The sequence below is a fragment of the Plectrocnemia conspersa genome, unplaced genomic scaffold, assembly GCF_051122295.1.
Source record: "Plectrocnemia conspersa isolate PC_06_02 unplaced genomic scaffold, ASM5112229v1 ptg000003l, whole genome shotgun sequence".
In the NCBI taxonomy this organism is placed as follows: Eukaryota; Metazoa; Arthropoda; class Insecta; order Trichoptera; family Polycentropodidae; genus Plectrocnemia; species Plectrocnemia conspersa.
In genome coordinates this window covers 3,394,171-3,409,698 of record NW_028277167.1, presented here as the reverse complement: position 1 = coordinate 3,409,698, position 15,528 = coordinate 3,394,171, and the positions used below count along the sequence as shown (strand labels likewise).

The 15,528-nt window shown below is 31.3% G+C and overlaps 1 long non-coding RNA gene across 3 annotated transcripts in view; it reads left to right on the top strand.

Moving 5' to 3' along the window:
- The window catches only part of LOC148236374 (uncharacterized), a 457,594-nt gene extending 443,339 nt beyond the window's left edge, over positions 1-14,255 (top strand). For all 3 annotated transcript variants that reach the window (XR_015809189.1, XR_015809191.1, XR_015809190.1), the window contains one exon: positions 13,926-14,255. This is a non-coding gene — a long non-coding RNA (uncharacterized LOC148236374). The remainder of the gene's footprint in view (positions 1-13,925) is intronic.
- Positions 14,256-15,528: the final 1,273 nt, after the last annotated feature.

The window sequence follows — 15,528 nt, the reverse complement described above, 5'->3', positions numbered from 1 at the left end:
AGAATATCATTTCTTAAGATGGAATATAAATATATAGTATTTGCTGTCATAAGAAAATTAGCTAAACAGTCATTATTAGTCACGCCTTTATAAATAATTATTTATTTATAAGAAATGCATATTCTAAAAAAACTTCAACATATTTTACTACATTTTCAAGTAATCTAGGCGCTTTTAAGGCTTGCAATCACGTAAACTTTTTTGTCTTCACATATATGTACACATAGAGAACAATAAAGATTACGGGAGCGTTTAGAGAAACAATAAAGCTTTGACTTTTTATCGCAATTGGGTCTACACATTATTGCGGCACTCCGCGAAGGTGACTTCGTGCGAAGTTGAAATCACCGTCGCGAAAATGTTTGCGCTACATTGCCCCATTTGTGTTCTTTCCACGTGTATACACTTACGTATACCTCACACACACTTATGTATATCCAGAAACAACCTATATATAGTGTGTCCAAAAATGAATAATCAATTTTTTTAATTTAAATATACCTTATTTTATATCAACGTAAGACCAGTCTCAATTCATTTCAGTTATGTATTTTCAGATTTTTTACATGTTTAATATTTTAAATATTATTATATTTTTAATAGTATCTTAATTGTGTTGGTATTAATAATATATTAAAATTGTCCCTTTGATACTTTTAATTTATTATTTATTATTATTTATGCCACTTTGAAAGCTTAATACATATTTTTGTTTAGTTATCAATTAAACCACTATAAATACCACCCTAAAACAATTCAATTAAATTAATTGAGGCATTGAGTGTGAGAAACAAAACCTTAGGTATTGAGTTATAAGCGATGGCAGATCGATAGACTTTTAATTAAATAACGCTCGATGCAGACCATGCGTGACAATAGATGGATGCATTACAATAGCCATTTGGAATCTTTGCTATTAGACGGATTTAATAAATTACGTCATATACGTAAAGGGAGAGGGTCGACGGAGTTGTGACAGGTTGTAAAAGAGTCTGTCACAGTATGACATAATTTATGAAAGCCACCTTAAGTTTTGGTCATAAATTTAAAACAAAAATGCATTATAATAGTGTTCCAATTTGTTTAAAATACAACACAACAGAAAGATATATTATCACACTTTCGGTCGCTGCTATTTATCGTTAATGGAAAAAAAAGATGAATAATGAAATTTTAAAATCCGCATTTTAAAAATATGTCACAATCTAATAATAATTTAAAAAAATATGGTTTTAAAAACAACTATTGAAACTTAAAGGTAGACTAACAATTTATTCAATTTATTTCTCTCGGTTTATAGCAATTTTAAATAATCATATGTTATACTAAGAACTTTCATTATTCTTATAAAACGCTTTTAGGTTATTTTGCATTTTTTATTCAAATTAAAAGCAACAATGAAATATATGGAAAACGAATATAATTAAGTATGAAAAAACGTTTAAAGAATAAATTATCATATAAATGTGTTCATTAACATCATATCTTCGTACTGAAAAACTTATTTCATTCAAATTACATTATATTGATTTCTGGGTAATAAAACAATTTTAGTGCAATTTCTCGAAACGTGTTAAAAAATATATAGCTTTAAGATAACGACGTGAATATATAAAAGCGCTTTTATAAAATATAAAAAAAAAATTAGTATAACAAATAAACTATTAAAATATTGTAATGACTACGACAAATAAAATATTTTGTACAGATAACTTATATTAATTAAAAACTTTTAACCATTTACTGTTTCATTATTAAAATAATAACTTTAGATTATCTCTAAACATGCATTTGATTATAATATTTCCAATACACAGCAATAAAAGTGGAATAAGGAAATGAACATAGTAAATTCTAGACATAAATTTTGCATATTTTATGGACAGAAATCTGCATTTAAATTCTTAATGCTTAAGCATTTACGCTTAATGACAAGTCAAAATATAATTAATTACTTATTATTTTGCTTTAAAATAATCGAGTTTTCATAAGATAGTTGAGACATATTGTGTGAAAAAAAAATGTGTGAGAGCACAACCCAAAAAAAATTATTTACAGATTTAAGTTATTATAAAAAAATATATATCCATACATTTTATATTTTTCTTAGACAACCTGTATATGGGATTCGTGGTGCTTTAATGGGGCTCGCACATTAGAGCGGTCACTATCCGGCAACATTACTCGACTGGCCGTTCAGATAAAGGAGATGACATATTCGTGTTACGGGTCCATTTAACTACATATATGTATGTATATTATATACTGCAATATTCAATATAGGGCGCAAGTCTGTTGAATGTAAATGAGTTCACCTGTAACAATCCTAATTGCTCATCTATTACAACTTGATTCTGATGATTCGACAGTGATTTTTTTTAATTTATCATACATACATCTTATATATAATTGTTCTAACATAATATGCTTAATCTTCTACTCTTTAAAGCATATCGCTTTGTATGAACGGTGTAAATAATAATACACGTAAACAAAGGAAATATATTTAATTACAATAATAAAAATAAAATTTGAATTTGCTCCATTGTTTTTTGAGCCACCGATAATGCGTTCTGTTGTTTCGACCAATGAAAAATAAGCATTCAAATATAAAACAAAATGGCCGACATCAACGTGACAACGGTTTTAAATTATTATTATTTATTATTAAAATTTTGCTACGCGACCATAATCGTCGGTTGCGTTGTTCGATTTGACTGAATATAAATATTCGAATTGCAAATTAACTAGGTATGTTATTACTATGAACATGAAATATATACATATTGTGTAATGATTATAACAATACATTGATTAAACTAGATCATAAAACAATCTTCGTAATGAAATCTTTAAATTTTGAATTCCCGTCGACGGGCTCCGAGGCCAAAAAGTGAGTTTTTGCTTTTATAGTACATAAATATTATCATTGCTTCCGATTTAATGCACATATACGTTAGATTTGACTAAGCCAGGTTCGTTTTAAACGTGAACATGTAATATATACTTAGTACGTATGAAGATTGAGGTTAATATCGATCAAACCATATAAATGCTAATAAAACGTATTTTTTATCTATTGATATTTGGGGATACCGTCTTTCACGACGATTGCGTGACAATGATTGTGTTATTTAACTGAAAAAGTTTGGTTTCAGCAAAAAAAAATTAAAATTATTATCGCAGAAAAAATTCATCTAGATCGTTCCGTTCCGAGCAATGACTCGCAATATATTATACATATCTGTAATTTCTTGAATGTTATCTAATAGACGACATTTTACAATGATTATAAATATATGATTCCATACCTGGAATAATCGATAGCCAAAATATCTATGGGTGGGTTATTTTTCATTCTGATGTGGCAAAATATGTATACGTCATGGTTTTAAATCAATTTTTGTTCTGTGCCATCATTCCTCTTTCGGAATAGCCAAATTCAAGATATTCAGCTACGTATAAATTATGTAGTATGTTCTTTATAAAAAGATAATACTTACTGACAGTGACTTCAACATGAGAAGATTCACTCTTTGTTTATATATACCAATTCTACGTTGTAGCCATATGGGTCATCAAATTATTTCTTAAAAATAATTAGAAACAATAAGACCTTTATCTAGAGTTAAACATTGAACACATTATTACTACTAATATAATCCATAAATTAAATTTAAATGACAACCGCAAAACAAAATTGACAGAAGTTACTATAGAGGATTAAACACATAGTTTGGCATCTCTTCATCTTCTTCAAAATTGTCGCAATATGTCATATATTAATTGTTTGCCATACGCAAATGTTATTTGATCTATCATTGCTTCTGAAAATGAACTGCAAATGATACTATATAGTAGGTAAAATGTTTTTGTTTACACTAATATGAATTTTTTCATTATTACTAGCATTGTAATATGTTTAATTAACTTTGGTATGTAAACCTTTAATTTCCAAATCACTGCTGTTTATCTTTTAATATTTGATCTTAGATAGTAAATAGTAATTTTGTTAGAATAACCGTGATATATTATTCATATAACTAAACACTTACTGGCACACTCATAATTTATAGTTTTAATTATATTAAGTGCTACATCATTTAAAATTATCTGCAATTAACACTTTGTAAGAAAAATTCTGTGATTATAACATATTTCACTGTTTATTTAATCGCACTAAGCTGTATCCCGGCGCGCGCTTGACAGATGAGTGTCATGTGAACAAATCTGACAGTGGGGAATCCCGGGTATTGGCGCGCTTGAAAACGAACGACGCAATTGATTTTATCGATTTAAATTGTAAAACACACATCAAAATATGTATAAAAATCATCAAATTCTAAAGCCTATTTTTAAAAATATTTTTAGTTTATACGGGAATTAAAATATAATATAAATTATGTGGATTTGTACTAGCTTCTCTATACAAAAAAGGTGTACTTAAATTTGGGCCAACGTTGGCAACTTAAAGTTATAGTTCTTAGAGATTTTTTTAAATTTCATTCATACTTTGATTTACGCGGTAGATATGTTTCAGAAAATAGCACGTAAATCGTGACAACGAACGAAATTTGTAATAAAACTATCGAATAGTGTTCTAAATTATAAAGTAAACTAGCAAACTCTTCAGCGACTCACTCAAAAAACGAATTCAGAACATACTGCATGGACAGTTGGATTTGCAATGCCAGATTTATTACATTCAACTTACGAAAATATATGACTGTTTGTTATACTTGATAATGTTTTGAAATGCTAAATATTCTTTGTCACTCGAAAATTTCTACGACAACAAGCTCTCGATTTTTCTTGTTATTTTTAAAAGCACCCACGCATATTTTTTTGAGCGGGCATAAATCACACCTGCTCGAAAGATTTAGCCCTTATTATGCCAGCCGAAAACAATTTCAAGGTCCCTTTTTCAGAGGTCCCGAGGATCTAGGATTGACGTTTTTGAGAATCACTATGTAAATGTGTACGGTGACTTTGCTCTTCGCGGGTCATCATTCAACGTCGCTTTGACACGAATTTACGCGAAAATTATCCGATTTTTCCTCACGTGTCGTTTGGAGCGTTTCACGGTGCGAGAACACGTGTTTATTACGTTAATTACGTGACGAGCCAGGTTTTTCCTATTATTCGAAAAAATAGATTGAAAGCTATTTTTGATGTTCTGTATAAAATATTTTATAATTAAAAATATTTGCAGTCTCCCCTTTGCAATATATTGCTAATCAATATTTCTAGTTTAATATCGTTGCCATATGTGTTGCGAGTTATTAACTGTTCACGCGATATATATGTCAGAAGTATTAAATCGTTTATGGCTCACTTAACGGTACATAGTTTTCACCCTAGAAATCACAACTTTTCACTCGCATCCACTTTATAAGTTTTCGAGATTTTTTTTCTATTTTTTTGAACCAATGCATGTGTTTTGACTTAAATGTCAGCGTCTTTATTTTTATACAAGTCAAAGTTATTAAGTCATAAATTATTATTATTGTGCAACAATTTTGAGTCACGTAAATTTGCAGAACTATATTCTTGTTACCTGTTTTGCGTCTCGTAATCCAGTGATTGGATTAAACTCTTGATTTTGGAGGTCGTAGCTTGCCCAGAAATAACGTGAAGAGAGAAGCTGCTGATTTCTCACTGCAAGTTAGGTTAAACTCTTGTGTGTTCCAAGACAGGAGTAACTGGTTTTATTCGAAAGTCAATTCTACATTACATCTGTTTTAAACCTTTACGTAATGTTTAAATTTTGCCTCTCAGCGCGACGTTTTGTGCAGCTGCAGATCTTGTATCGCCTCCAGACAGCCTCCGCATGCACATAAGTATGCTGATTCGTGCGCTCTTGCGATTTTTTGTGAAATATCCCGCGGTCGACAGCGCGTCGGAAAATATTCCATGTTCATTATTCAATAACATGAAATTGCTTTGTAACAAGATTGTCCCCGGGTGCTCCCTTGTCGCTTTATCCCGTTTTTATGTCGGGACGTGGGTGGGTGTGTCGTGTGTGTCGTTTTTCAATTTATCGAGCCTTCCGCATAAAACACTTACGACAAAAGAAAGAGGAGGGCCATTTTTTGTCGGCAACGATGTTTATCCGCTTGTCTAGTGTATACCCTTGCCGAACTTCATCCCAAAACGCAACATAAAGGGACCAGAAATAAGATGGCGTGTATCTACAATACACGCGCACACACACACCGCGATTTTGATCATATTCTCAATAAAATATGATATTGGACTAAGAAAAGATACCGAAGATAGATTGGTTTAGAGAGTAGAAGACGAGATAAATAAATTTTTCATTTCTATACCGAAGGGTTCTCCAGAACACCTTAAACGCCCTTTTAACTCAGATAAAACAAAATAATCTATATTCCTCTATCGTATGTTATGGAATCAAACTAGAATGCATTCATTTATGCTGATATATAAATAATAATTTTAAATTACTAATATTGAGACCAATAAAGTTTTAAATCCTTAATATCTGAATATTTAATGCAATGTCTTTCTAAGACTATTTTTCTTAAGCCAGTAACAACGGCAAGTTTTTTTTAATTAACCCTTTCTGAAGGCGAAACCAACGTGCATATATTGCAGCGCCGGCGCATATAACGGGGGCACGCAGTAATTAAATGGTTGGATATGATGACGGTAGACTGATTTAATATTAAAAATTCGTTTTTCTGAACTCAGGAAGCGCTAATGTTATCTTACTGTCATCGTTAAAGTTTCATGGTTATGTTGCTGCACGCTTCGGTTGCATAATAAATCGTTCTTATGGCTATTTTACACAATTTGACTATAATAAATAGTCAAAATGACTTTTAAATCTCGAAAGAGTTTATCAAGAGTAATTGAAAAAGTCTGATATTTAGTTGATTTTTACTAAGTAAGTTCAGCAGCGGTCTTACTGGATATCGGAAAAATAAACCCTGAAAAAATATAATATTGATAATAATATCTTTCCATTTTAGCACCCGGTGCGAATCGCCTCCTTCACCACCCTTTAGTCCTGCTGCAGCCATAGGCAACTAAGCACCTTCCTGGTAAATAGAAATTCGTTCTCGATGAAACTGTAAATATGGTTCTATTTAAAGTCAATATTCGTAAAATATCTGATCAACAACAATCATATATATAAATTGCTTAATACTTCAGAACAGTTTTAATTTTTAACAAAAGTGTTTATATTTATTTCAATATTGTAATTGCACCTTTATAATAAAACCAATCAAATTTAACACACTTTTTTTTAATCCACAAAACAGTTTTGGAATGCACTATTGAGTATAACTTCTCTTCAATTCCCTTGACAAATTTTAATTTACTTTATATATATTTAAAAAACATTGTCAATTCGATGTTATTTTTATCTGCGAAAACAGGAAAAAATTACAGGTGGATTATGTGACGTTTTTGTGCCAAAAATCACTAATTAATAGTGAAGAGTGAGCCGGAGCGTTATTGTAATATAAAATCAAATATATTTTTATTAAAAAACTGACCGTCATAGCTTGATAGGTATCCTTATGAGATAATCATTATCTTAGCTTGGTCCTGGAATGCTCGAAACTCTGCTAAGACGTTTGTGGAAGACATTTTTTAAATATTGCAATATTGTCCCGTTTAGGTATACTCTAACGCTCTTGCGGTCACGTTTATTGAGGAATCATTGGTCGAACACACCGTAAATTTTGTAATTTAGAGCGGTAAGGGTTGCGTCCAAGTTGTCACACACTAATTGCATTACACAATATGCTATTAACGATTCATAGTTTTGAACATCTTTTTTTTTATGCAAATTTACTATATGACCTGCTGATTAGTATTCGTATAGAGCAATACTAATAAAATAGACAGTTAGGAAAATATTGACATTCTATAAAGCTTTCCGTTCTTTTGAATATTAAGACATTTTATATAAATAAAAATATCTAGAGAATAAATTTAATTTATCTTTGTATATATGTAATTAGGTATAATACTTTGTGTTTGCCTTTTATTATAAAAATAGTAGGTTAATATAATAATGACAAACATAATTTAGCATCTTACGGCCAATATTTGAGACAAAATAAGTGAGTTAGAAATAATATTTACTGTCGAATATATCTATAAATTTAGTTTTTATACATATTATTGTTGAAAAATGATATATTGCCTACTTCCGGTTTATCTTATATAAGGTTTATTGTATAAACGATGGCAAAACATGTATTTGTTGTAAATAGAAAAGAAAAATCCCGGAAAGCAAAATCAATAGCAGATACAGGCAAATAAGCATCGGGGACCATTATACCCACATAAGCACTTATGCTTATGTGGGTATAATGGTCACGATGGTCACGATGGAATCAAGCAAAAAAAGGAGAAGATATTTCGGAATACCTTCACGTTTTCGTTTTAACTGCACATCTGAATTTGGGCTTTGTGGGGGATAGGGACAGATAAGACCCGTGACGATTGTGAAGATTTACCACTGAGGTATCCCGTGGGAAGAGGAACACGCCGCGATGTACCGCTCACCCCCATATACTTTTTGCTCATTTGTTTAGCAGGTATATGTATGAGGAAAAGACGCGTGAAATATTCTCCACACACTGCGTCCCCTGTGGATACTCACAAAATTTCCATACAATAATTCGTGCCTTCGAAGCTTTTGTGGATATATTCGATGTAAACTATATGCTCATACGTTTTGAGGTTGTACATACAATATGTACTATATAACCATGGAATGGATATAAGCTAGAAAATTTAGTGCAAGTGTGTGGCGTTGCAAAATTTAATAGCATAATGCCTTTGTCGTGTGCAAACTTGTCGTTCAGGCTTTTTGCGATGTCGGATTTACATATTTTGACGCGGTGAAAATTTCAAATGTGTGTGTATATTTTACATACTACCAAGGAGCCCGTAAACATAAACATAAACTTTGCGCGTACTATAATGTATAATAAAATTGCACATGTGTAATACAAAGCGAACGACGACGTTCGACGTTTCCTTATATTCCGTAATATGAAAAATCCGTAGCGGAAATTGAGACGGAATTCCTGTATGATTTATATATATTATGCTATCCTTTGTAAATGCTCCAAAGAATGTACTGATACTTTAATATATTGCAAGATATATAATAACAGTATAATCGATAAATTCATAATATTTTTATATCATATTTTATGGGTTTTAAGGTTTTTGTAATAATAACTAAATTGAATATTTGAGAGTTTGGTTAAATAGTTTTTTACATAATAATAATAATATAAAGAATATATTCATGCCCTTAAGCCATTTCTTTGCCTTAAGTTCTAAATCAAGGCACTATACTAAAAAATAATAAATCATCCCTAATCCTAAATTAAGTTTGTAGGCCAAAACATATATTTTTAATTTCATAGTCAATAAAAAGTGCATTAAAGTTTTACCTGTCTAAGGAATGCTGTAACTAATTAATATTCTACCCATGAATTTAACAATTAAAAACCGCAACAGTCCATGCATTTTATAGCTTATACAAAGCGGTGGCGACAAAAGTAATTCGCTAATAGAAAACATCATATACGACAATAAAACAACCGCCTAATAATAACCGCACCGCAAAATTTATAAAATATTTCACTCTTAGAGAATAAAAAAGAGCAAATACAATATAAAAAAAACTTTTTACCACTTTAGAGAATCTTTGTTTATGTACTATGCGTAAACTTTTTGAAATCTTTGAAATATACCCAATATATTTAGTTGATATTGAACTTTTTATTTATACAATAATTAGAATTTCTTTACAAATTTGTTACGCCTCATCAGCTCTAATTTATCGCAGAAAAGCATGTATTATATTATATAAGAACTCTGTTTCAGAGAAGATATTCGAATTTAAACTTTAATAATCGTAAGGCGTAAGCCCAATGCGTTATAACGGAGTAAATCTGTATAAACTAGGTAAATCTAGTCATTCTGATTTCGCAATGATTTTTATTTCTCAGATTTCTCGAAAATTCTTGAGAACTTTTGATGAATGAAAAAATGTATGTAATACAGTAAAATATTATATATACAATATTACATATTATTCTTAAAATAACCCTTTAAAAAACATATGTCATCTAAAGTAGAATTAAACATCCTCGTTCTTTTTTATTGTTAAAAAAATTTGGCCGTGGAAAAATTCCTCTCGTTTTGTGTTGATGTTGATTTAATCGACAACAGGACTACAGGCGGCCCTCGACTTTCGCACATAATTGGTTCCTGAAAATGTTCGCGAATGTTGAATGTACGAAAGTCGAGGAAAGTAAAAAAAAATGAAATTGTGTGTATTTTAAAATATTTATTTATAAAGTAAATATAAGATGTTTAAGAGGCGTTTCAGAGACACGTTTAAGTGAGGTTTGCGGGTGTTTCCTTTGAAAAGTTATCAAGAGGCAACTGTTTTCCACTATTCTTTTTCTTTTCTTCATATAGTATTTTATAACATGCTATGTTTTTATTGATCGCCCCACGCACTTGAGATATGCGTTCTCCATTGGGATCACAATCTTCCATAATATTTCAAAATTTGTCAAGGTGCGTGAAGGCTTCATTCATATTTTTCATTGTTAAAGAGTTTTCCAAAATAAACCTGTCTCATCTACATTAAATATTTGGCTAGAGGAATATTCTACATCTTCAATAATTTTGGATAATTAGAAAATAAATTCTCTTGCAACATCTATATCCGAATCAGCCGATTCTTTAGTAAATTTAATATTATGAAAAAAATACCTCATTTTAAAATTGTAAAACCAACCATTACTTGCTTGAAAAACCATGTTAAAATATTTTTTTATTCTATCCTTTCAATCTTTGTGCAAACTAAGAGCTTTTGCTTGAATAATTCAAATACTCAGAGGGACATCTTTTTGATGTTGGTCATCGATCTACGATGACAAAGATTTTCCATTTGATCCATGTTTTTTTTTTGCTGTGTTTTTTTGGAAACATATCAATAAAGATTGTGGAAATATATCTTTATTTTCCACAATTTTGAACGTATTCTTTAATTATATTTTTATTGTGCAAAATTGAACATATCATAGACCTGTTTGTATCATATGAACGTCCGATTGAAGCAAAAGACCGCTATCAGAACGTTTTTTAAAAAAAAAAATTTAAAAAAATTGTTCGAAACGTTCGAAAGTCGAGGGCCGCCTGTATAAATTATTTGTTCTTTTATCCATCGATTCATATATTTTGAATTCTTTCTTCATTAGCCCGTAAGATGTTGGTTTTCTTACACTACTCTCTGTAAGCAGTGGCGTAACTAGGGTATGTGCTGCTCAGAGAAATTAAAATTCCCCCCCCATACATTTTTGGCAGGGTCATAAAATCAGCATTTCTTAAAATAATAAATTGGTTATTAATAAGCTCTTGTTATACGTAGATTTATATATGTTTTAGTGCATTCAAGGTTAAAAACCACACTAGACGATCCCATTGCGAATATGCCGCCCCCAAGTAAGTGCCGCCTGGGGCAGCCCGCCCCCCCATAGCTACGCCAATGTCTGTAAGGCTGAACGAAATTTCTTTCTCTAACTGTCGCGTTAATGATGAACTTTTAATTTCTTCAATGTATTCTAATGATTTAATGAGTCGCGAGGGTCCTTAGAATTCATCGAGCCATTAAAAAATTTGCGAATAATTTCTTTCCCTATTTTACATATTTTTTTTTAAGAATAACTTTTTTGACTTGTGAATGATTCTGTATTTTGCAAATATTTAATTAATATGATAAATATCTGTTTTTCCCATTATATAATTTCTCTTAAATTTACCACTGAAATTTCGAGCTTAGCTCAGAATTGCTATTTTGCAGTTGTTTTACCAAAAAAAAGGCTCCTTTGGCTGTAAATAATAATCGTGAGACTATGGACAATAATAATAAGAATTGCTATTTCACAAACAAAACTGGTTTAAATTAACGAAAAATAAAAAAAGCCCTCAATCGATTGGCATTCTGCTTATGCGCAATTTATTTTTATCAGAGCGGCTTTTTAGATCACAGCCGGCTGGTTAGAGTAATTGAAAATCGCAAAAAATTATTGGTCATTCAAATACTTTCAATCTTCCGATAAAGTATCATATTTTCAAACTCGAGCACGAACACCTTCGGATTGTTTTTTTATCTCAGTGTCTTCTTTTATTACCTATGCAAAAATAAGGCAAGTTCGTGTGTAAAATATTTGTAAACAATTTTTTGTCATTCTCACCTTTCAATAAGTATGCATATTAGGCATTAACCAGCTTTTACTTATGCAGCGTTATAAAAAGGGCAGTGATTGTAAATCTTGTAAAAATATGTATTTATGACAACATTTGAGTGTCGTTTTTGAAACATATTATGAGTTGAGAATCTGCGTCAGGCAATATTGGCGAGTAGTTCAAACTTTTTATCGTTAGTCATAAAATATAACAATAAAATGTTCCTTTACGCCAGAAGGTATTGATCATATGTCAATTTTATTTACGGTCCGAAAATGCTATCTTGACATTCTCATAAAACACATTAATAATAAAAAAAAGTTTTTAAGACCCGAATTAGACTTTTTAGCGTTACACAATACTACATCTGTCAAGTAACATTTATTTAGCCGAAGCACGTGAAATAGCGCTTCGTAAATCAAAATATATCTCTGGCGATAACAAATTATCATTTGCTTTATCGCCGGCGTTTACAGCGAAAAAAGGCAATGGAACGATAGATCTTCATCCCGACGCTAAACTATTACCGAATTTAGGCGGCGCTATTTCCCAAGGAAGTGGGAAAAGTTCCCTTTTATTCCTTTAGTAAAATGTACCGGTGACCCAGAGGGGCAGCAGCGGCGACAACAAGACAAATGGTCTCGTACAAGTGTAGGACGTCCATTATCGACAGACGACTTGGACCTCCTTCGTTTCCATTTGTTGGCCGGTGAAACTTTTACGATTTAATCGAAAAAGTATATAGATGGATTCCTGTGGTGAAATGCGACGATAAAAATCTTACGACTTATGCCACAATGTATCGTGTTTTTGAAGTGTTTCCCGAATATAAGTAGCATTAAGTATATACTATTTTGTATTCAAATGACATCGTATGATAATAATAATTTGATACATATAATTTCAAAATTATTTTAAATATAACATCAATAATAAACATATGTCTTTAATACATGATAGGCGTTAGCCTAATGTGTTACAACAGGATGAACACAATCAACACCTTAACGCCCGGGGCTTACTTTGCTTGATAGCAAAGATATTTTAATAAGACTAATTAAGATATTTTATTGAAATTTTATGATTTTTCGCATAAATAATTCTACATATATATGCAAAAGTCAATCAAGTAAGGTATTTTTTTTCTGATCAGTTGGCAAGTATGTCGGTTGTCCTGTGAAAAAAGTCCACCCAATGGCTACTCTTGATTAAATTTTTTGGTGTGCTGCCGTATTATTATTTTATAAATGTACACTGTCAAACATAATACGCGTTGGAATTATATTTATATTATTATATATCTTCATATACAATATTATTAATATAATTCCAACGCTCGACGGTGTATATTTATAAAATATTAATACGGCAGCACCCCCAGCTATTTAACCACAAGCCTATTTAAGCGGAAGTGGAAAATAACTTGGGGTGGATATAAACACTTTAACACTATTTAAGCGGCAGTGGAAAATAACTTGAGGTGGATAATATACACCTCAAGTTATTTTTCACTGCCACTTCGTACAATTATTTTTCTTTATTGTTTTTTAAATCACCATTGACATTAAATTTATTTATATAATGGTCAATATGACACATTGGGTAAACCTATTAAGTTATGATAGTCAACAAAAATAAATGAACAATTTATTTATTTATTTTAGGAGATCGATGCACAATCGTGATTGGCCAGCTAGCGTGCATCCCCCTGAAGGATATAAGCCCGGACTCCGACGAGGAGAGGGCAGACGATCCAAGATATGAGACGGTCCACGGCACCACAAGAGACGGAGGCACCAGACAGCAGCCGTCCGGAGGAACCAGCCACGCGCCCTCACCGACAGACCTGCAGATCACACCTGACACTCGCCGCACGCAGCCACAGAGCCCTGATACATCATCACTTGCACACCTTCATCGCAAGACACGTCACGCCGTAATCGTCCATAGTCAAAATTGTAATTATAACTTAATAAACAATCTAATAGGAATCACCGAAGAGTCTCATTGGCCGCGAGGTCAACCGCCCCTATGGCTACGCCGCCTAAACTTTTTTATAAACCTAAAAACTGCTTAATCGGTTCTGCCGCACCCTGATATGTAGTTAAAAATGAAAAACACAATACTGTTGATGCTGGAATTATGCATAAAAATATTTGATATGCTGAATTTAATAAAGTAAATGTAAAGCTCTTCATATTATTATTATGTGTGGCAAAAACTCTCTCGAAATTATATGCATAAAAAAGTTTTAAGAAGAGGAGAAGAGGGCGTGTGACTAACGCCAGAAGCCTACTGTGTTTTATAACCTCTAGGGATCGATTCCTTTGTTTGTTGTTGCTCCTCGGTAGATGCTCAGCCTATTTATATTCGATGGGTTAAAAATTAGCATATCATTTTTCTCGACGAGTTTTTCAATTTTGCGGATGAAATATGTTATCCGCTTTATACACATCGGGTTTTTAACGGATCTTCATGTTTCATCGGATACTATGTGCTAGAGGGAAACGTGTTAATTAAATTATACCCTAAAGTGAAAGTATATTATATGATCAAGAAAATATGAATTAGTAAACATTGCTACCTAATGAAGTATGTTTACTTATCTTAGTTTGAATCACAGAAAAACGAAATACTGAAATTCAAAGGATTCAGAACACGTACAAAATATCGCTCATAATCCGATCGGTTTACCGAATTAATTATATTATTGCATTTCACTCTAGATAGCTATCTTGATTGCTCAGCAAATGAAAATTGATTATATTACAACAAAATCTTGACCTTATGTAAAAATGTGAAATATATTTATGTATACTTCAAAAAGAAATAATGCACCTATGTGCGATTTCGAATTGAGTATATTATTATCTATGTAATTTCTCAGTAGAAAGTAACCATCGAACAAAGGAGCTTTGCCAAACAAAAACACATGATTAAACATATTAAACAATAATCACGCAGACCGTAAAATAACTTTTTAACCACACTAAATATTTTAACATTTTTTTTTATTATGATATGCCATCACAAAAGCATCCACGATCACCTGCAAAGGACATGAAAATACTCTTGCTCCATTAGAGATCCGGAAATTGATCTTATCGGCACCACGCAAAAAATGACAAAAAATAGTTATTTTAAATACGCGTTAAAAGCATAATAAATCTAAATGTTTTTAATATTATATTAAAATAATTAATATAAAGCAATAAAGAATAGTTGAAAACTATGAATAATTGAGAACCTTTATTCGGATGAATTCGG